The following is a 22,229-nucleotide window of genomic DNA, read 5'->3' on the forward strand; positions in this document are numbered from 1 at the left end:
CTTGACTGCTTGTACTTATCCTGGGACTAATCGGGAGATTCTTGGTGCTTTTCAGTTCTGTATCTTGTATATTTTTATGTTGACCTCTGCACTTGTCTGCAACTGAATAATATGAGGGATGTTGCCTCTCCTCAGAGCGTAGTTTCTCAGGGTCAAAACAAGCAAACAAAATAAATATTAGCATAGAGAGCTCCAGTCCCAATGCCTAATCACTATATTCCTTACATGGCATCTTTGCTGTTGAAAGAATTGAGCACTAAGAAATATGATTTAATCCAAAGGATCCATTACTCAAGACTTATTATGAATATAAAAATATTTGTATGATAATTGAATTGTAGCTGTTTCTAAGCTTTCATTTATGTAATGGTCAGAAATCTCTGTTTTGGGGCAATTTAGAAGATTAATTGAGATGAGATGTAGAGGCATATATGTTTGAATGAATGAATGAATGAATGAATGGCACTGAAACAATTAAAAATAGATCAAAGCAAATACTATTTTCTAAAGGGATAAAAAGAATCCAGGGGGAGATTCTGAACTATCTGATCAAATTAAGGATAATTTACACAATAATAAAAAGTCATGTTAGAAAAGGCAAGAGGATAGCAGTAGAGAAAGCGCAAAGGACCACAAGTGATGGCTAGCTTGTTGCTTGAGGACTAGTTAGGTGCATTTTTTTCCACTCCAGTTCTAAATTGGCAGATGTGCAGATATACTCATGGGTTAGCTGGCTAGGCAGTGTTCTGGCAGTCAGGGAGGCATTGTGTGTATCTGCCGTTCCATATGAGCAACTAATTTAATCAGTGGAGAAAACACATATCCTTTAATTTAATCAAATCGAGGAAACACTTTAGGCTTTGACCCCTGTACAATTTTCCAAGCCATTATTCTCCTGCCTAGCAATCTCCCAAGCCTCTAGTTTGGCTGCTTTTTCTGGAACAAATTGATTATTTTGCCGAGGTGCCATAGTAATGTCAATGAAAAATACATAGCAAAATTAAATAAGCATAGAGAACCAACAACTCCAAGCTACCAGTGACAAAGGGAAGGAAGAAAATGACCCAATATCATTCTAACATTTCCTGCCCATCTGAGGCCCAGGGTTAGCTGCAGTGTAGTTGTTCCCTCCTCCTCCAAAACTGGAGGATTTTGTTCTTCCCTTCAGTCTAAACTCTTTCAGTTGGAAAAAAAAAGTTGTAACCAACCAGCTGCCTTTACACATTCTGTTCCTCATGCTATTAATATTTAGACCTGAGGTAGAATTATAGGAATCAATAAAGGGAATATCTGAACACTTCCATTCTTAACTTTCTCGGCATTTTGACTTCAAAGGAAATAAATTATGTTACAAAATAACAAATATGTAGTGACTTAGTAACTTGGCAATATGTAAGACCTCTTTCCTGAAGAACAACTCGTGGCTGCAGTATATCATCAGGACCAGAAAAATATTTCTATAACTTGAATCCTTAACAATTGGTTATTTTTATTCCGAAACATTTGGGTCCATGTGAGTAGCTTTTTAACTTTTCTCATAGAGAAAAACATGTTCAGAGGTTCGCCCTGGTTCAGGTGAACTGGTTGTTAATTTTATGGCCAGTTTGACAAACCGGCAAATTCCACCCCTGGCTGGCCCTTCCCACCTTGCCCCCTCCCAGGTGTCCCCATGTGGCCAATTTTGGATCCCAGGTAAGTGCAGGGCCCGCACGGAGCCCGGGGAAAAAATGGGCCGCCCAGAAGGCCAGAAACTGATCCATTTCTGGCCTCCAGAGGGCTTCCAGAGCCCAGGGAGGCCATTTTCACCCTCCCCGAGGCTCAAGAAAAGCCTCTGGAGCCCAGGGAGAACAAAAATGGCCACCCCGCCATGGTACAGAAGGCAGACTAAGCCACACCCACCCAGCAAACAGGCAGAGAACTGGTTGCTAAATTTTTTGAAGCCCACCCCTGCATGTGTTATGGATTAAATCAAAATTGGTCATTCATATGAATTTCTTCTCAAAAAAGTCTGAGGAGAGGCATTAACAGCAAATTTACTTTTCTTTGCATGGCTATTTCTTGGGAGAGTAAATGAATGATTTTGGATAATTTTATTGTCACTTTGAATGTACACTAATCGGCATATATTAAAATGAAATTCCGTTGCATATAGATTTGACAGATTTAATGCAACTTTGCTGACATCTGATTCAAGACCTCCTTCTCTATTTCATTGGCTAGCATAGGAATGGAGTCATAATACCTCCCCCTAATACTCTGGTGGGCACAAAGCTGCAAAATATAATCATAGAGAGACAGCTTCCATAAGGGTGAGTTGAATGAAACCCCAGACAATATAGCAACCAACAGTGGTAGGCAGTGGCCCCAGTGACAACAAATCTCTCATCGTTATATTAGATGTTTTTCAAGTGACACAATTGGTTTATATCAAGTTTGAAAGTGCAACAATTCATGTATTAATAAGATTTTTCAGTGAAAATCCTGCATATTTACAATACTACTACACACTGGAAAGTTTATTGAGTTGACCAAAAGTACATTGTAAGAGAAAGAAGGTAAAGGTAGTACCAACAATGATAAAAGCTTTGGGTGCAATTCCAAAACATCTGGAGCATTATTTGAACACCTTTGGCATTGACAAGATCACCATCAGTCAATTGCAAAAGGCAGCTTTACTTAGAACAGCTTATATCCTGTGATGATACCTTCAACACTGTTGAACAACTACATCTGCCTATCCCTAGACTTTAGGAAGAACTCACTAAAAATGGCAAGTCCAGTCAAAATATCTGGCTGTATGACCAACCATAATAATGTCATGTGCTATACTTGCTATGCATCCAACCAAAATGGAACAATTCACTATAGCCAACTCACCATAGTCAACTCATCTTGGCCAGTTCACCGCAGGACAACTCTACATGGCCAAGTCTACATGGTCAACTCGCTACAGGACAATTCAACAATTCAATTTAATTATTATTTAAAATAATTTTAAAAAATATTTTAATTTTTATCATTCACATTTCATTTTCTCCCTGCTTGCCCCTTCTCTAATTATTCTATTTCTTCAATATTATTGACACTCATATCCCGCAGTCTTGCCCCATGGCGAGTTCACTGTGGCAAGTTGTCATAGACCGACATCCAACAATTAAGCTGGAAATGAAAGTCACTGAATTCTTTGTGAATGTACTCTTTCTTGATTATTCCTGATTGTTAAAGGCCTACTGGAATCCTAGGAAGAAACGGGGTGATTTTTCTGTCATATCCAGGAACAATGTCTTTTGTTTGCACAAAATATAAGTTGTTCTGAATGAACTGCACAATTGTATTGACACTGCAGACAAAGCTACCATCAGGAATTGGACACTACCTAGATTTAGTAGCTGCAAGGAATTGACTTACAGAAAGTGGGAACGTATTTTTATAGCTAACACTCACACCAGCCTCCAAACTACCTGAGGTAGTTATCATTGTCCCTGCTGCTGCTGCTGTTTCTCTCCATTTCAGATTCTTCAGCCGAAACTCTGCCACTTATAATCCCACTATAATATGCTTTCTTTCAACATATTTAAATGCTATTGTTGTGCACTCATTCCAGAGGAACTCTGCATAGCCTGTGATAGCAAGCAATAGCAATGTATCACAAAACTGTAAATGTTAACGTAACATGAGTACCAATGGCAGGTCTTATGATAGTGTAACATGCCAAGAAATCCCCCTGGGGAAAATTTACTTGTTTGGCTTGATGAGTGCCCAGTGTTGCTGGCATAGCACACAGTTGATATCCAGACGTGCCTTGACGCCAGTTGGTTCTGCTCATCAGTACTTGTCATAAGCTCCCTGGCATTTACTCTCCTAGAGCTGAAACGTGTTCAGGAAATAGAAACAGATTAAACCTTCTCTCCCGTCCCCCACCCAAGCCAATTATATTCACTTCGGCTTGTGACCTTACCATGTAAGACACATACCAGCCCCATGAGAACTGAAGGAAATGCATTGTGTTACTATGAAATGCTGCAATCTTTTGACTCTTGGAAAAGCACTGGAGCATGTTCCCACAGTGCAATTTCACATCTGATTATCAAAGTAACGAAAGTGCCATCTAGTGGATGTTTGCTTGAGTGATGGTATTTTCAATTATCTTTTGAGGTATCCTATAGTTTACACTGACTCAAAAACATTTTAGTGGCTTATGTATGAGGCCTTTCTGGTTTAATAATATTTGATTCTATGTCCGAATATTTAATTCTATGTAAAAGAGAGAGAGTGATAGAGAATATCATCATCATCCAGTTTTGACTTTTTTTTCCTGATGAATCAACATGAACATGTTTCATGCTACAGTGGGATAAATTTATGACAAATGACTTGGAGGGTTCTTTCAGACACACATAACTGTAGAATTAAAACTCAGTCAGTTTAATAGCAACTCAGTTCTGTTGCTATTAAGTTGCTGCAAAATTATTTATCTTTTCAGTTACATATAGTTCTTATTTCTCTTAATTGTTACATGATCGATTCATAATTCAGTCTCATTCTACAAATCTGTAGTTCTCTAAGCTGAATGGAAAAGTCCAGCAGTCAATACATGAAAACATACTGGAAGTAATTGATTCTTAACAAGATGAAATCATTGATTCTATGATAACTTCTACAATTTCATTTTTTATTAGTGGCAATTGGGTTTTAAGTAGTGAAACAAAAAGTAAGGTTTTCTGTTCTGTTTGGAGTAATCTATTTTCCTCTCTTCCTTTAAAACAAAAGATGGACTCGGGTATATTAGTTGGGAAACCTGGGAATTTTAGTTCCCACATCTTTATTATTAATTCTATTCTTAAGTACATTGACTTTGTGAAATTGCATGGAAATAAAAGTCTCAGAAACAGACAATAAAATTATAAAGTCTATTCTAGAGTGCACCCTATTGAATCCAGTGAGATATTTTTGAATACAGTTAGTAATGAAGTTATAGTCAGACCAATCCAATTTCTGTCCAAACAATGTATTAAAACATTTGTATGCAAAATAGTAGTTTTGTTTCGGACTGTGATTAATAAAATGTTATCTGAAGGCACAAGATGTATGTGTGTGTGTGTATGTATGTATGTATATATTTCTACTTGCTTAAAAATTTAGTGCAAAAATAATGAAGGCAGGTTATGATAATAAAAGGCAAAAGAAATTATCTTCTGGAAATTTTTGATGTTCTAGAACAGGGGTGTCAAACTCACATCGTCACGGCGGCATAACATGATGTATCATGTTCTTTTCCCCCTTCGTTAAACCAGGCATCAGTGTGGCCAGTGCATGATACATCCGGCCGATGGGCCGGGAGTTTGACAGCCCTGCTCTAGAACTTGTGAGTCCAAGGAAGTAATCTAGTTATTGATAGGAATATCAGTGTCTGGAATCAAATAACATGTTTACAATTCATTACACGTTGTCAGTCTTCTCTTTTCCAGCAAGTTTGTACCAGAATCAACCAGCTGGTCTGCATCTGTTCAATAATTATATAAGTACATGAAATGCAAGTAAGGCAAGGAAACAAACCTAATGAAATATTTTTATGCAACTGAACAAAAAGCATCATTTTCTTTTCTGTTTTGAACAATAACTGTTAAGGAATTGCATGTATCACTTCAAAATGTCTATAGAAGAAAGAATTTGTATCCAAGTAAATTATATTGCTCTGGTTCTTGTTAAATATCATGCAGCTATTTTGTTCCATACAGGTGATCTGAAACTATGTAAAATTAAAAGGGCAAATATGTGAATGAATCACTTCTGTATTTCAACCTTCACTGTGCTTAAAACTGTTTAGCTACTCAATTTTGCCACCATGTTTCAGAAAACTTTGATATGATGATTCTTAAATTATCTAATTTATATACTATATTTGACCATTGATTAATTTAGATGATTCCAAAGTACGAGTTGGCATAAAGCAATTCATATTCTGTCCAAAACTGGAAGTAAGCTTTAATTTCCAGACAAAATATATATTGGTATTTTCAAACCGTTTAAGTATTCTGTGGAAAAGGAGGAAAAGGAACAGGAGCAAGGAGGAGGAGGAAACTACAGTATACTTTCTGTATTGAGTGTACGTTCAGAAAGCAATGGCCTTTGTTATTCTACTAATCAGTACCTTTATTAGGATCAGTTCACAGTTTGTTTATATCTATTTGCCTTATGAAAGAGTCCATATTTTCCATGACATTTTAAAGGCATAGTTCCAGCCATTGTTTTGAACATTCTGTAGATATGTCCCTTTATTTTAACTGGCTGACTGAAAAAACACATCTGTACTTTTTGCTTAGATTACATGACTATTGGTTGTTCCTATTGTTATCATTCATAGTGACAGGTTTCTAAAGTGCAAAGTGTATCTCTACGAACTGTACTCTCTGCATCTTGCTTCTACCAAAAGATGAGTACCACTTCTCAAGAGTTACAATACTGTTTCCACCAAGTCTTGCTGTGTTCATCTCTTTTATATCAACCACTTTAAAAAAAAGATCATGTGGATCTTAATTCACTAAACTCTACAGTTTAGCTTTTATCCATTTTAGTTACTCTGTCTGCATCTTGCCTCTACCAAAAGATAAGTACCACTTCTCAAAAGTTCCAATACTGTTTCAGCCAAGCCTTGGTGTGTTCAACATCCACTTAAAGAAAGTTCATGTGGATCTTAATTCACTAAACTATGCAGTTTAGTTTTTATCCATTTTAGTTAGTCCATATGCAGATTCCTAGGCAATGTTATTTAGAAAAATTGTCCACTTGTGGTGATCAGTCCTCCCTTCTTAAACCACTGCAACAGCTGTCTTAACTATTGTGCATTACTGTGTATTTCAGATTATTGTTCCTTTATAATAAATCATTCAGGAACATTTCCTAGCCTTAGAGGAAAGATCTGATTTACACACCATCTGGCAAATTTATCCATACCCCTCCCTCTTTGTTTTATTACAGAATGGAATATTTTAATTTGACAGAAACTGATACTATGACAACTAGGATTTCTGCAGTGGAATCTAATAAGTAAATAAGAAGTGCTCTATAATATCTACATCTGGCTTATATTTATACTTGCCCTAGAAGAGGAGTCATTCATTAATATTCAGTTTAAAAGTTGGAAAAATAAAACTTTGAGATAGTTACCTAGGGATCCTTAAAGAAGTCATGCAAAACAAGAGAGATGGCAGTCCGTATAAATCAGGGGTCCCCAAACTTGGCAGCTTGCTGGCTGGAGAATTCTTGGAATGGAAGACCACAAGTCTTAAAGCTGCCAAGTTTGGAGACCTCTGGTATAAACTGTCCTTCTTATTACTAATTTGTTTCTCTTGGTTTTTTTTCCCTTCGTTACTTTGAATGTTGGGCAACTTGCATGGCACCTTCATAGATTTTTCTCCGCGTTGTTCTCTCAGTATACCCTGAAAGGTAGAATTAAAAGAAAATGGCCTGATTCTCATATTAAACCATGCTAAGCCATGGTTTGTTTATTCATAGCTAGCTGAATATATCACAACTGTTGTAGATCTCACAATATGCCATTGTTATGCCAAGTCCCCAAACGTTAGTTTATAAACAGTACATTATCTGGATAAACATAATAAAACAAAAGCAAACAAACCACATTATGGTTGAATAAGATGTATGAATCTAACCAGTGTTTCAGCCAAGGTCACATATCATGGCCTTAACTGAGCAGAGTCTTATCCTTTCTCAAAATTTTGCTGCCAGATGCTGTATTTTAGACAGTAGCTTCTATTAGATTCAGCCACTGGTCAGGGTAATAAGAGCTATGTGTCTTTGGAAAGTTTCAGATCGAAGAAGGCTATTATACTTACTACCTCGTGTCCCTTTCATAAGCCACTCTTTTCTCATTAAAGGTAAAGGTTTCCCTCGCACATATCTGCTAGTCGTTTCCGGCTCTAGTCTTTTCTCATGACTGCATAGTTAAGGATGAGACCCGATCTAAATCATTGCCTAGTTCAGTATTTATTTGAGTTGGAACCAAATTATTAAATGTGGAAGCAGTATAATCTTATAGGAGTTTAGAATTCCGTAGGAGTAGATATAGTCATCTATAGCAGAACATTTACTTGGCACATTATATACTGATTATTGTGGCACAATCTTTTTTTATGTTTCTGGTCCTGATTTGTTCATTAATCTAAAATGTAAAGAAACGATTTGGATATGACAGAAAATTGGATTGTTTAAAACTGGAGGAATTTTGTGAAGAACTGGGAAGCCTCATTTTATTTCTATAGTAAAAATTGTATCATTGAAATGGACCAGGTGTTATTGAAGCAAGTTTGTCTCCTGGTAACATATCTACAAATAGTTCAACATCTTGTCCAGACTTTGGTAATAACCAGTAGGGTATTCTACTTCTTTGACCCATCCATCCATCCATTTTCTGTTCCTACTACTTTCATTAGTCTAGTGAGCGTAATCATTGTTTTTTTCCAGAACGTTATTTACTTGCATCAGATAAGCAAAGTATTGCCGATCATTTTGGCATAGCTCTTACTTATATTTCTACATTTTGGAGTGATCTATTATCAATAAAGCACAAGTCGATTTCCTGTTTGTTCTCTTTTGTTCTCTCCATCATTTTAGCAATCTAATCTCACATCCTGTCTTTTCTGTTCATTTGGCATTTCTTTTCCCATATATGACTGTCCTTCTTCATAAGATTTTAAGAAAAACTTTGTTTGAATGAGAAATTAGAGTAGCATTAGCATACTAATGAACACTTAGCAGCGCATGCTCATTTGCAACTCTCTTCTGTGGGATAGATAGATGTACCAATCTCAAAGCCACAGTTTTGCTTTACATTTGTGAATACCTAGCACTTAGCACTAACTGTTTTTTTTCTTCTTACAACTTTAAGTGGCTGAGTATTTGACACCTGGTCTATTGCCAGTCGTATCTCACTTTCTAATGGAGTCAGTTCCCAAACTCTTCCAACAAATGTTCCTGTCATTCTATAATCCCCTTTTTACAGAATTTCAGTATAGCCTTTCCAGTTTCCTTTAACTTCATTTGCTTCTGTCAGATCTTGTACGTGATTACGTTTGAGTAATCCTACCTTAGCTGTACATTTTCCTGCAATTTCTCTAATCTTCTCTTGAACTATCTCTCATGTTTTTACTTATTATTTTCTCTATTTTTTTGACATTATTGATTGAGCTATCATTCCTTGTCCTTTCATACTTAACACTGAAAGTCAGTATTCAGTCACATTCATCTATATTTTTGCCCAAGGCTTCCATTCTTCGTCTTTCCCTAGCTATCATGATGGGTTGTTATGAAAGCTACTTGGATCTTTCTTCTTTGAAATTTTAGAAATATTTTTCTGTTTCAGTTTTCATGAATTCTCATATCTTTCAATTGCTTCTTTGTACTCTATTGCATACTCTAAGCATACTGAGTCTACTCTTTGCATTGATCTTATATTCTATGTTCTCTAAATCATCCTTTGCTGACACAACTACTTTTTATAATTATTTAAATTTATCTTCTATATTTGGTACCACTACTGTGGTATAAATGGAACATTGGAATCAATGTGGACAACCCTGGAATCAAATAGAGACCACAACAGGGATATAAGAAGTTCCATTATAGTCTACAGTGATCTTGCTTAAAATAAGTGTTGGAAATATAGAGTTCTGTTTGCAAACCTCTGTTAATCTAGAATCTTCTATGTTACCTTTATAAAGCTAAATCTCCCTGTAATCCCAAATTCTATTTTTTCAACTTTTGCATTCTGATTAATCATTGTTAATATTACATCCTTCTTGAATTTACAACAAAACACCTCTTGCAGTTTACTACTCAATTTGTCACGGTATCTATGTTTTTGAACTAGATGTTGGTGAATGTTGTAAGAATACCATCAATAACCAAAGAAATCAAACAATCTAGATTTCTCACTAGAGGTGTAAATAACCATGCTCAAATTTATCATAATTTGGGCATATGAAGATTCAGCTCCCTTGAGAAAGTGATAATGCTGGGGAAAGGGGAAGCAAAAAGAAAAAGACGATGACCAGTAGCAAGATGGATGGGCTTGGTTTTAGTGGCAAAGAGTGCATAGATGAGACATGAAAAGACCAGGTTGGAAATAAAACATCCTGGGAAAAATCTGGATATGTGTCTTATAGAGTCCACATATTCTATCAAATCAATATACACTGATTTTGTAACCAAAAATCAAACACTACATTTACTAGAAAATAATTTATTACATATTTTTCCTTTTAATGTTTTAGCTTTATGTGTTTTATTTTTATACAGAAATCTGGTCTATGAGGAGCTTCCGGTTTGTCGGCTTCGCGGCGGCAGGGATTTGCGGCTGCGCGATCCCTGCCGCGCTAGCCGCTCTGGGGCTCCGACCCAGGCGGTGCGGAGCTAGGCTGCCCTGCAGGGGCAGCTGAAGGTAGGGGGATCCGGAGAAGGGTGTGGGGGTGTTGCAGACCCCCTCCCGGCCGGCAGAACCCCCTTTTCCCAGGAGCAGTGCAGCGGCGGTCCGTAATGGCCGCCACAAAGAAGCTGGCAGCCGGGTAAGAATGAGCAGGAGGAAGTGGAGAAAGTGCTTGAGAGGAGAAAGTTTTCTTGGCTCCTAGGACTCTAAGACATATTTAATAAAATTCCTGAAAAGTATGACTTTCTGAATAATACCTGCCAGAAGAGAAAAAAGCGGCTGTTTGAAGGTGCTGAAAGGATAGCTTTCCTCTTTTCCTACGGAATAAATAACTGGATATTAAGAAACCTATTTTTTTAGGTGAAAATTGGTTTTAAGCGATGAGTGGGAAGAGAGAGGATTAAAAAGAAAATATTTGTATGTTAAGACTTTGTTGGAGCAGATGCCTTAAGGATTTGAAGACTAGAAGATATTGCAATAAGATTTTAAACAGATTTGGACTTTCTTTCTCTTTGATTTATATTACCCCAGAAGGAGAAAGTGAGAACTCTGCCTTGGTTTGGACTGACTGATAACTTTGGGACTGCTTTATTTTTTTTATTTTCTTTTGAATATTCTGGTTGTTGTAAGAAGAAAGAAGGGGAAAAGAAAAGAAAAGATTTATAATGGCTCTTTCTGTTGAGGAACTAAGAAAAGAATATGAACAAGCAAAAAAATGGTAAAGATGGTGTGGAAGAAGCTTTCCTTTTTTTTAGAAATGGCGCTACTAACTATCAACAAACATTACAACAGATGAAGACAGCAGAGGAACAAGAAAGGAAGGAAGGAGCCATCTTTAATGAATCTCAGAATTTGATCAAGAAAGAAGGAAGAGAGAAAAGAAGAAAACTAAAGGACTTAAGATCTAAAAAACATTTAAGAAAGGAAAAATAAAGTGCAGAACCAATATGATGATAGTAAACAAAAGGGAAAAGGAATACGACAGAGAAGGGAAGCCGGTAAGGCAGAGTTTAGAAGAAGGGGGGTAGAAAGGTTTGTTGGGAGAAGAAAGAAAGGGAAAAGGTGGAGAAAAGCTACAATGTTTTGAAATTAAATGGAAAAAAGAAATTTTTATGGATAATGGATAAAGTATAATTTTTTTTAAAAAAAAAGATGAGATGGTAGTATTGTAATGGTTTAAGAGTTGATAAGAGATTAAAATGTTAAAATGTTTAAAAATGATTGGCTTTAAAATGTAATAATAGGGAGGTTTAGAATACTGTTTTAATTAAAGAGTTTAATAAGATTATGGTATTGATGTTATTATAAAATTTTTATTATAGTATCTTTTTTTTAATATTTGGATTTATTGTCTAATTATGTACTTAATTATTTTGGATGTATTAGTTAGATAGAATGTACCAAGCAAAATCGGATTGGGTATTGGCTATTATTTTAAAGATTAATTTGACTAACTTAGGGGAGATAGAAAGGCATCATACTCTGATTAATGATTTCAGGAGAAACTTATTTTCTTCTTTTTATGAGGAATGAGACAAAGGGATGATAAAAATGGACAAAAGATACAAATATAATGATTCAAACTAAGATGATTAATTAAGATAGAATTAAGAAGGGTGAAATGTGTGGAGAAGTTAATATAGAAGGCTTAGAATGGTAAATAAAATAAGTAATGATATGTAAGATGAGCATGAATATAATTGAAGTCCATGAAGAGAGAGACACCTGGGTCCAAGTTACTTTCCAAAAAGATTTTTTTATGTTTTGTGTGTTGTGTGTATATGTTTTTTTGGGGGAGAATTAGTAAAAACTTGTAGAAATATAGAATGAGAATAATGGTAACTAAGTCAGAAAGAAATAGATGAAATAATAACAATGATATTGAATAAGAGTAAAGAGAAGTAAAGAGAAATTGAATAAGAGGTTTTGGTATGTTATATGGAAATGGTTTAAAACAGAATCATAATTTATCTGACTTGTTAAATTTACAATGAAAAAAGGTTTAAACATGTGATGAATAATGATAATTTGTGTGTTTTAAAAATTAATAAAACTTGTTTTTTTTAAAAAAAAGAAATCTGGTCTATGACTATAAATAAAATTTGATTGATACTTTAATTATGGTCAGAAATCTTGAATTCCTATAGAACAAGTATATCTTGTCTTTATTGGATTAATTTGTATCTTTATTTATTTATTAAACAAACTTACCTAGCCATCCAACTCACACATGCATGACTCTGGGTGGTTTACATATTAAAATCGCAACATAAAACTCTTAAACCATCCCTCTATAACAGCAACAGCCTAATCAAATTAATCACATAGTCGATTCTATCTCCATTCAGAATCCCCAAGCCCACTAACAAAATCACATTTTAGGGCTTTTTTTAAAAAAGCAACAGGATGGGGGTCTAACCATAACTGGGGGAGGGGGAATGATATTCCTTAGAGTTGGGATCACCACCAAGAAGGCATTTTTTTGTGGTCTACATGTGGATTATAGTCAAACAAATAGTTATGTGGATTTAAGACATTGCCACTGTATTCCTTAGTATGTTCTCATATACGTATTTGATTTAAAATAATCTCTTCTGGTCTACTTAAATTCACTGATACCTCCAAACATTCCCTTCACTATTTTTTAAGTCCTTGAGTCATGCTTGTCACATGAAAAATGCATCATTTTCCTTGGTTCATTTTTCTCACATTTTCCAATTGTATTGTTAAAATAAGCAAATCTTTCAATGTTGACATTGTCTGACATGCAGCTTTGGTCTGGTTACCTGTAGAATATCTTAACAAAAATCGAGCATTGTTTCCCATTAATTATTGTAATGCTTTCCAATCTTGCAGGGGATATCTGCCACTCCAAATCATTTAAATGTTACAGTCCCAAAGGAAGTAATATTCTTCATTCTCAGTTTTTGGTGTATTAGCTTATTTACACTTGGTCTTAGCCACAAGGCCAAGAAGCAACTTATTTTCACTAGTGTGGTTTATTTATTTTTTAGATAAATTTCCATTTCTTCATCCTTAGAAATATTAATTAATATAAATGTATTTGCAACCAGGAAGATTGGAAGCCACTTCTTTAATTGTAGAAGAGTAGGCAGTGCTGGGGACAGAGTTAAGTGCATCATTAGAATTAGAATTTAGAATAGAATAGAATAGAATAGAATAGAATAGAATAGAATAGAATAGAATAGAATAGAATAGAATTCTTTATTGGCCAAGTGTGATTGGACACACAAGGAATTTGTCTTGGTGCAAATGCTCTCGCTGTATATAAAAGAAAAGATACATTCGTCAAGAGTCAAGAATCATAAGTTACAACGCTTAATAATAGTCATAGGGTACAATAAGCAATCAAATCATACTAGGAAACAGTCAATATAAATCGTAAGGATACAAGAGACAAAGTTACAGTCATACAGTCACAAGTGGGAGTGGTGGGTGATAAGGAGTGATGAGAAGATTAACAATAATAGTAGTGCAGACTTTGTAAATAGTTGAACAGTGTTGAGGGAATTATTTGTTTAGCAGAGTAATGGCTTTTGGGGGAAAACTGTTCTTGTGTCTAGTTGTTCTGGTGTGCAGTGCTCTATAGCGTCGTTTTGAGGGAAGGAATTGAAATAGTTAGCTTAGAGTCATTGCATTTTCACAAGCAGTCCAATCCATCCTGAATTGACCCTTATCTTGGCGCCATTTAAGTGTTGAACTTTAGTTGACCAGATCCTGTATAGAGTTGAATAAATCTTCTATGCTGCAGTCTAGTAAATAATCCTAATTCTTTGCACCTGACAATAATCTTTTTTTTCTATTTTCACTATATATTATTTCTCTCTATTATCTTTGTTCTCTTTTATTATTTTTATTTTGCTAAAACGAATTTTAATAAAGCCTATTTAAATAAATAAAAAATTCTGTCCTTATCGTCCACTTTAATCTTTTGTATAGCACCTTTGACCTGATGCTATGCAAACAGCAACTGGACCAATGTAATCTGCTGAATCAGAATGTGGCCTATGACAGTTTCAGCCTGTTTTCAGCAGGATATGATCTGTGTCAGAAGAGTCCATTCATAAAACTGTTCAGCATTTCATATAATAAAAAAGTCATTTTTAATGTTGCCAGGTGTACCACCAATCTTTTTTTTTAATGGACTTTCAGAAAAATGCAACTACTAAAGCACTCTTCACTAAATATGCAGAAGTCAGTGGCTTCTGGTAATGTTAAAAAAGCATAGGAAGGAGGCTGAATGAATTTTTCATGACCTAAAGCAGGGCTGCCAAACTCAATTTCACTGAGGGCCGCATCAGGGTTGTTTTTTACCTCAGGGGGCTGGGGTGGGCATGGCCAGCTCGATTCACTCATGTCGGGGACGCCTGTAGTGGCCTGAGTGCTCTGCCAATGAAAACAAGCTCCTGAGCTCTGTTTATGCAGCCCTCCCGAGTTCCATTTTCACTGGTAGAAGGTTGCAGGAGGCCGTGGCAGATGAAAACAGAGCTTGGGAGCCCGTTTTCACTGGCTGAAGCACCATGCGCCGGTCCTTCGCTGTTTCCGGGGTGGCCCCACGGGCCAGATCTAAGTACCCTGCAGGCCAGATCTGGCCCCTGGGCCTTGAGTTTGACACCCCTGACCTAAAGAAACAGGATATATTTCTTCTCCCTTTTGTTCATTTCTGTGGCAACCTTTGCTTTGTATAAAAATACAAGGAAAATATAAATATATGGGAAATAAATATATGGGAAATATATGGGAAGTGTTATTTTTACTGACAGTAAAGGCTTTTGATTGTTAACTTTGTGTGTAGCAAAATCAAGAAACCAAGATTTTAATGAGCACCTTCTCAGAGGAAGCACATTTATTTATTACCAATTGTTTATTTATGTGTGTGGGTAAATGTGAAATATTGAAATAGAAAAGGTGGTTGATGAGAGAGTGGAGAAAAAAATGGAAATTGAATGTTGTGATTTTAAAAGATAAAAGAGACTTCTAGAGAACTTAACATTTATCAAGTAGAGTATATTTTTGTATATGTAGAGTATTTATTGCCTCCTTTGTTTATTTAGAGTATTTATAACATAATGTGAGGCTGTAATGAACTGAGAATTCTTCTCATTTATGAAACAGTGTCAAAAGGTGGAACAGTGGCAAACAGTTCCAAAAATAACTTTTTTCAAACTATTCCAAATATATTCTTGGCAGGCTATTCTGTCAAAATAACCTTTAATAATCTTTGCCCTATATGGAATGTACCTAAAATATCTCCTTGATGTAGTGTATATAATAAGTGTCAAGTCACACTTCTTTCTTGGCATACAGTTATAATGCAATTAAAGTATCAGCTGGCATTTTAGTTACTTTCTTCATGGCAATTGCCATGTCTTGTCAACATCTTCCATCTACTGGGAATTGGTTATTCTTGTTCCTTTCTAGCCATCATGTATGATTTCATATGGCATATGGCTCTATGGTCTTGGAATATACAAGCATGCAAAAAATAATTAGGTGAATTTTTTTTAAAAAAAGATGGACATATTTTAGCAGATTGCTAAGTTTATATACCAGGTGTGAGACTCCATTTAAATTGGTAGGCTCCCTGATTTCTTGCATCCATTCCATGCCTTCCCTCTGCACGCACAGATACTCTTTCCAACTCTCCCCATGCCTCCCTCACATCCTCTCACACCACTTTGTGCTCTTCCCACCCAGGAGCAGCCACTTACCTGCCTGCTGGGTTGCATGCAAGCTGCCTGGAACTTATAACTTCCTGCTAATTTTCTCACTGTCCATAATCACACATGCCTAAAATATGAACAGAATTGGGAACACTGGACCAGGTGTTTCTTTCAGTATTGTGTATTGTAGAACAAAATGTGATTTCTTTGCTTTTGGCTTAGTGTAATATGTGAACTCAGACATTATTGGTTGCAGATCATGGCTTATGGCTACATATTTCTGAACCTAGCCAATTTCAATAAATCCTGATTACACCAAACAATGTGGATTATCTTAAATTCACTGTCATTATTTCAGATAAACGAAGTTATTTGGAGAATATCATGCCTTACAAATCCACTGTTACATGACATGCACAAAGAATGTTGCAGTACAGTTCCTATCATCTTTACATAGCTTATTCAATTGTGAAGATGGAAGTTGTAATTGAATATAACCCACTGACCTCTGGTGAGAGTCTTCTCTTTAATGACTATGATGAGATATACTAAAGTGGATGGAAAGATATCCTATCCCAAGATAAAGAGATATGGAAGAATTAGAATAAAACATAAATTTAACCTGTCAGTCAAACCTAACCTGTCAATGTAGATAGAGGAGGTGGTCATCAAAATCAGGATTGAAAGATTTTTCCCTTTCTCTCAAGTAGGCAACTCCATTTTTCCTTTCCTGTTCCTTTTCTCTCATAGGGAGGACTAGAGAATATCTTTCCCGGTTGGCACAAAACCAGATAAGCAGCTCCAATTTGAACAAATACAGAAGTCGAAGGAACAGTAGAGCCAGATGTCAGTTGGGATTTTAGATTTAATATCTTTGTTTTATTTTATTTTGTATTTGATTTTATTCTGGTCCTGCATATATAGACCTAGCTGAGAGAAATTGTTTTGAATTATTTTATTAATTCTTTTCTTTATTTTCCTTCCTCTGTCTTCAATTTCCATAATTTCCTACTTTCGATTTACATCTCAGTATACTTTAACATAATTAATGAATCACCCCACTAATTCTAAAAGACGTTAATTTCAAACTCTACCCTTTGATTAAACTACTGAATCAAAGGTGGGTTAGTCACATTATTCTTTATGAATAACCCGCACAGAGAGGCCATTTTTCTGGAATGAAGTCATAGTGATATGGAAATTAACAGTGGAAAGTTAGTGGTTGCAGGCTCCACAGCTGTGCCTATAGGAGCCAGAGGCTTAGTCAATCCCATTTTTGTATTTGCTTGCATAAGTATATTCGTGCAGGTTACATCAATTAGGAAACCTGCCTGACCTTGCCCCTCAGGCATTATACATGCAAATGCTTTCTTTTGAAAGTCAGTCAGAGCTAAAGAAACTTCTTGGATGAGAAGGGAAATGTATTCAAAGAGAAACAGGAAGTTGCCCCTTGAGGGAGCACCTTTAGGACAGCCATGTCCTGGATGACTGAGAAACTGCATAGACCAGTGGTGGCTAGCCTTTTTGGGCTCCTGTGCTGAAATTTGCACTTGCAAATTTGCGCTTGCCAACACCTAGTAGACAATGCGTGTGCCCCCCCACCTTCCTGCGCAGGCGCGCGTGATCCTCCCCTGCTGCCCCCCTTACTTACACTGTGCATGAGCACAGCTCCTAGCTGATTTTCGGGCCTTTTTCAGCCTCAAGAGAAGCCTCTGCAGCCTTTGTAGGCCAAAAAACTGGCCCATTTTGTCACTTCTGGTATTTCAATGGAGGTGACGAAACGGGCCTATTTTTTGGCCTACAAAGGCTGCAGAGGCTTCCCTCCAGCTCTGGGAGGCCGAAAAAGGCTGGGAGGCACGCGCATGCACAGTGAGGTAAATTTCCCTGGGGCTTGCATGCCCGCACAAATGGCTCTGCGCACCACCTGTGGCACACGTGCCATAGGTTCACTATCATGGACATAAACACTTTCTTTTGAAAGAATGCAGGCATTACTGTGGTCAATCTGCTCACTTGTTAGTAAATGTAGACATGACATTAGTTACCATAAGACCATTTCTACAGCAGTTGGGACCAGAAATTCCATTGCGAAGCAACATGGGCATAAACATCATGTGAGCCCACCATTTAGCAATGGCAATTCCAGCAGTCCCAGTTTTACAACAGAATAGAATAGAATTCTTTATTGGCCAAGTGTGGTTTGACACACAAGAAATTTGTCTTGGTGCAATACTCTCAGTATACATAAAAGAAAAGATACATTCGTCAAGAATCATAAGGTACAACACTTAATGATAGTCATAAGGTACAATAAGCAATCAAATCATACTAGGAAACAGTCAATATAAATCATAAGGATACATGCGACAAAGTTACAGTCATACAGTCACAAGTGGGAGGGGATGGGTGATACGGAGTGATGAGGGGATTAATAGTGATAGTAGTGCAGACTTTGTAATAGTTGAATAATGTTGAGCGAATTATTTGTTTAGCAGAGTGATGGCTTTTGGGAGAAAACTGTTCTTGTGTCTAGTTGTTCTGATGTGCAGTGCTCTATAGCATCGTTTTGAGGGAAGGAGTTGAAATAGTTTATGTCTGGGATGTGAAGGGTCTGTAAATATTTTCACAGCCCTCTTTTTGACTCATGCAGTATACAGGTCCTCGATTGAAGGCAGATTGGTAGTAATTGTTTTTTCTGCAGTCCTAATTATCCTCTGAAGTCTGTGTCTGTCTTGTTGGGTTGCAGAACCAAAACAGACAGTTATAGTGGTGCAGATGATAGACTCAGTAATTCCTATGTAGAACTGTATCAGCAGCTCCTTGGGCAGTTTGAGCTTTCTGAGTTGGCGAAGAAAGAACATTCTTTGTTGTGTTTTTTTTTGATGACGTTTTTGATGTTAGGTGTCCATTTTAGGTCATGTGATACAGTAGAACCTAGAAATTTGAAGGTCTCTACTGTTGATACTGTGTTGTCTAGTAGTATAAGAGTTGGTAGTATGGGAGGGTTTCTTCTAAAGTCTACCACCATTTCTACAGTTTTGAGTGTGTTCAGTTCCAGATTGTTCTGGTTACACCATGAGGCAAGTTGTATAACCTCCTGTCTGTATGCAGATTCGCCATTGTCTCAAATTCGACCAATCACTGTTGTGTCATCTGCAAACCAATATTTTAACAGATGGATCATTTGAGTTGCAGTCATTGGTATATAGGGAGAAGAGAAGTGGAGAAAGTACACCGTTTTGGGAGACCCCTGTGCTAATTGTACAGGTATCAGATGTGATTCTGCCTACCTTCACCTGCTGCTTCCTATCTGTTAGGAACATAACTTGTTGCCATAACTAAACAAGAATTCTACAGGTTTTGAAGCAAGGACCTAACATGCTCCCAACTGCTGACTTCCTGCTAGTTTCTCCATTGACTTTGCTTGTTGGAAGTTGGCAGGGAAAATCGGAAATTGCAATCAGGTGACCACAGCTCACTGAAACATAACTGCAGGCACCAAATCACAATTACAAGGCTGCAGGGATGTTGGGTCAGCTAGAATTCCAGGACCTATTGTGAGTCCTCATTCAATATCATTGTAACTTTGAATGATCATAGTCATACTCAAGTGTTACCTATATTTTGATGGCTTCTTGTTATGTGAATAGTAGTCATAGTAAGCCTTCAGGATCATGGAAGATGGGGAGAAAAGTTTAAACTTTTTCTGCTATCACTCCATATAAAAAGTAGTTTTCTGAAACTGCTGCTTGCACTTCAAGGAATTTTCCTACCGATGCCTTCAATGGAGGTGTCTCCAATAAATAAAAATAGTGCCATAATTTCTTCCTGAAAATGGTTCTCAGTCACTCTGTACTATTTTAAAACGTTTTTCTCTTCTGTACATTTTTAGCACAACATGCTAAATATTTAATGTTAAATACACCAAGTGTCTATTCAAAGAAAACTGGTAGGCAGACATTACGTCCATCTAACCCAGAGATGACGCAGAATCCTTGTCAATCAGATCTGATTGAATCCTGTGATTAGAAATGAATTGATGATAGATTTAAGAAACAAGAGTTAACATAAAATAGAAAACAGAAACAAAGTAATTAAATTCTAATACATAGAATTTCAGTATTTATATCACAAAGGTCAGTAACAATGGCAAAGTATTTGGATTCTGGATTATTGTTGTGTATTCCAGACTGGCACACTTCAGGATTAAAAAGTCTAGATCTAGTGTAGCACAGAACAGTAATGTTTTTTTTTATGTTGCCTTCTGTGAAGAAAGATTGAAAAACAAGTTTGAGGTTGAGAAGTCTTCTGATTTGAAAAAAAACATTCACTTGTAAGAACTTTTAATATTGCAGTGATCAGAATCTATGTCTGTCTCTCTTTCTCAATGAAACATTTCACATCAGTCATTACTTGTATGTATTCCCCTGATGTTTTCATCCCTCTCTGTTTGGTGTTTCATAGCATTGATAATTTAATCATAGCAGCATCCTGCTTGGGAAAAATGAATAATTGTTATTTTTTATTTCATATATTTATTTGTCAAATTTATATGACTGGTCCTCTAGATTAATTAAATCATATAAGTTTGGTTTTTAAAACCAGGATGTAAACATAATTTGATCTCATATGACAAAGTGGACTATGAAATCTCCATAATGAAAAGCTTGTGATAACACAATACATGACTTTTATTTGTATTAATTTTTGATGAAGTTTTAAAATGTCATTATCATACACTAACAGAAGAAAATCATACACTGTATGTATTCATAAAATGGTATGAAATTCAAGTTTAAGAATGACAACTATAGAAAAGCAAGTGAAAAAATATGATCAGAGATCTGTAGCATCCTGTTCACTTTAATTCCTGATCTTTGCAAAAAAATAGGAGAGAAATTGGAGGGGGGGAAACAATCTAGAAAAGTAGAGAGAAAACAACAAAATGTCACTTTTTTTAACCTTCGGATTTGGCAGATTCTCTCTAATATTTCCCCTCCTGGATCAATGCCATTTATCTGTAAAAAATACAAGGAAAGAATACAAGTTAATAAAACTTTTTCAGAAATCCTAAAAGTTTGAAATATATGTCTCAGAACAAAATGTTTACTTTCCAAACCTGTGCAGATCTAGCCCTGACATGTCATAATTTGCATAACAGCATTGGTATTTGTCAATATGTACACAAATAGTATGATAATATTTCTATCCAATTACATGGTCCCCCTATTTTATTTTGTTTTGTTTCCTTCAAAGTAATTATGCATAGACTAATAATTGTGTCTTATTTAGGTGTTAGTGATTTGTTTGATTTTCTTAGATAAAAGTTTATCAAGGTAGGCTTTTAAAACAAAATCCTAGTTATTCTCCTTGAGTATAAATAAGAAAGCAAGTTTATGCGTGTATTTTTAGTGGATCCATTGGAGCATGAATATGAAATACCCTTGGGTAAGCAGCTGTGAGAGCCCTCATTATGAGCTCCTGAACATAATCATTTAAAGTTACAGCACCATTATTGAATTCTACAAAAAGGAAACTGATTAGAGCAGGGCCAGAGCAAAGAAAGTTGGAAAAATTCAGCCAATGATACAAGACAAATAATACAGCAATATATAACGATACCAGGCATAAAACATTAACTCAAAATGTAGCAGCCTGATGACTGGCACAGCAATCCTGGCATTACAGGATAACACTGACTTTGGTTTCACTGTCATAATTACCAATAGGCTTCTGAGCCCAATTCAAATAGGATGTGACTAAAAAGCTGTAAGGTGAAACATTTCACTCGAGTATCTGGCCCCACCTTGCCAAATTGAGCCTACCCATCCAGTTCAAATATCTTGAGGGAATTTGCAATTTGAATTCCATGGAATTTCAATTAGATGGAAGGCCTCCTGTGAAGGGATTCCCAATCTCTGGGACATACTTTCCCCGAGGATGTGTGTAGTATCTTTGCTTTCTGCAAATCAGGTATTTTTTTTAATTCCACTTTATTCCTAATTGGTTTATCAAATTATGGCAGGATATCTTGGTATATTTGATGGTGTGGAAAGGGTCTGAGTGAATCGTGAAAGAATGTGACTGGTCACCCGCCTGGC

At 36.2% G+C, this 22,229-nt stretch overlaps 1 protein-coding gene across 1 annotated transcript in view; it reads left to right on the top strand.

Moving 5' to 3' along the window:
* HS6ST1 (heparan sulfate 6-O-sulfotransferase 1) overlaps nt 1-22,229 on the top strand; it is a 203,388-nt gene that overhangs the window by 172,650 nt on the left and 8,509 nt on the right. The window lies entirely within an intron of this gene.

Source organism: Notechis scutatus, chromosome 4 (assembly GCF_049901735.1).
Source record: "Notechis scutatus isolate UNSWTSFEM ecotype Mainland chromosome 4, rNotScu1.2, whole genome shotgun sequence".
Lineage (NCBI taxonomy): Eukaryota > Metazoa > Chordata > Lepidosauria > Squamata > Elapidae > Notechis > Notechis scutatus.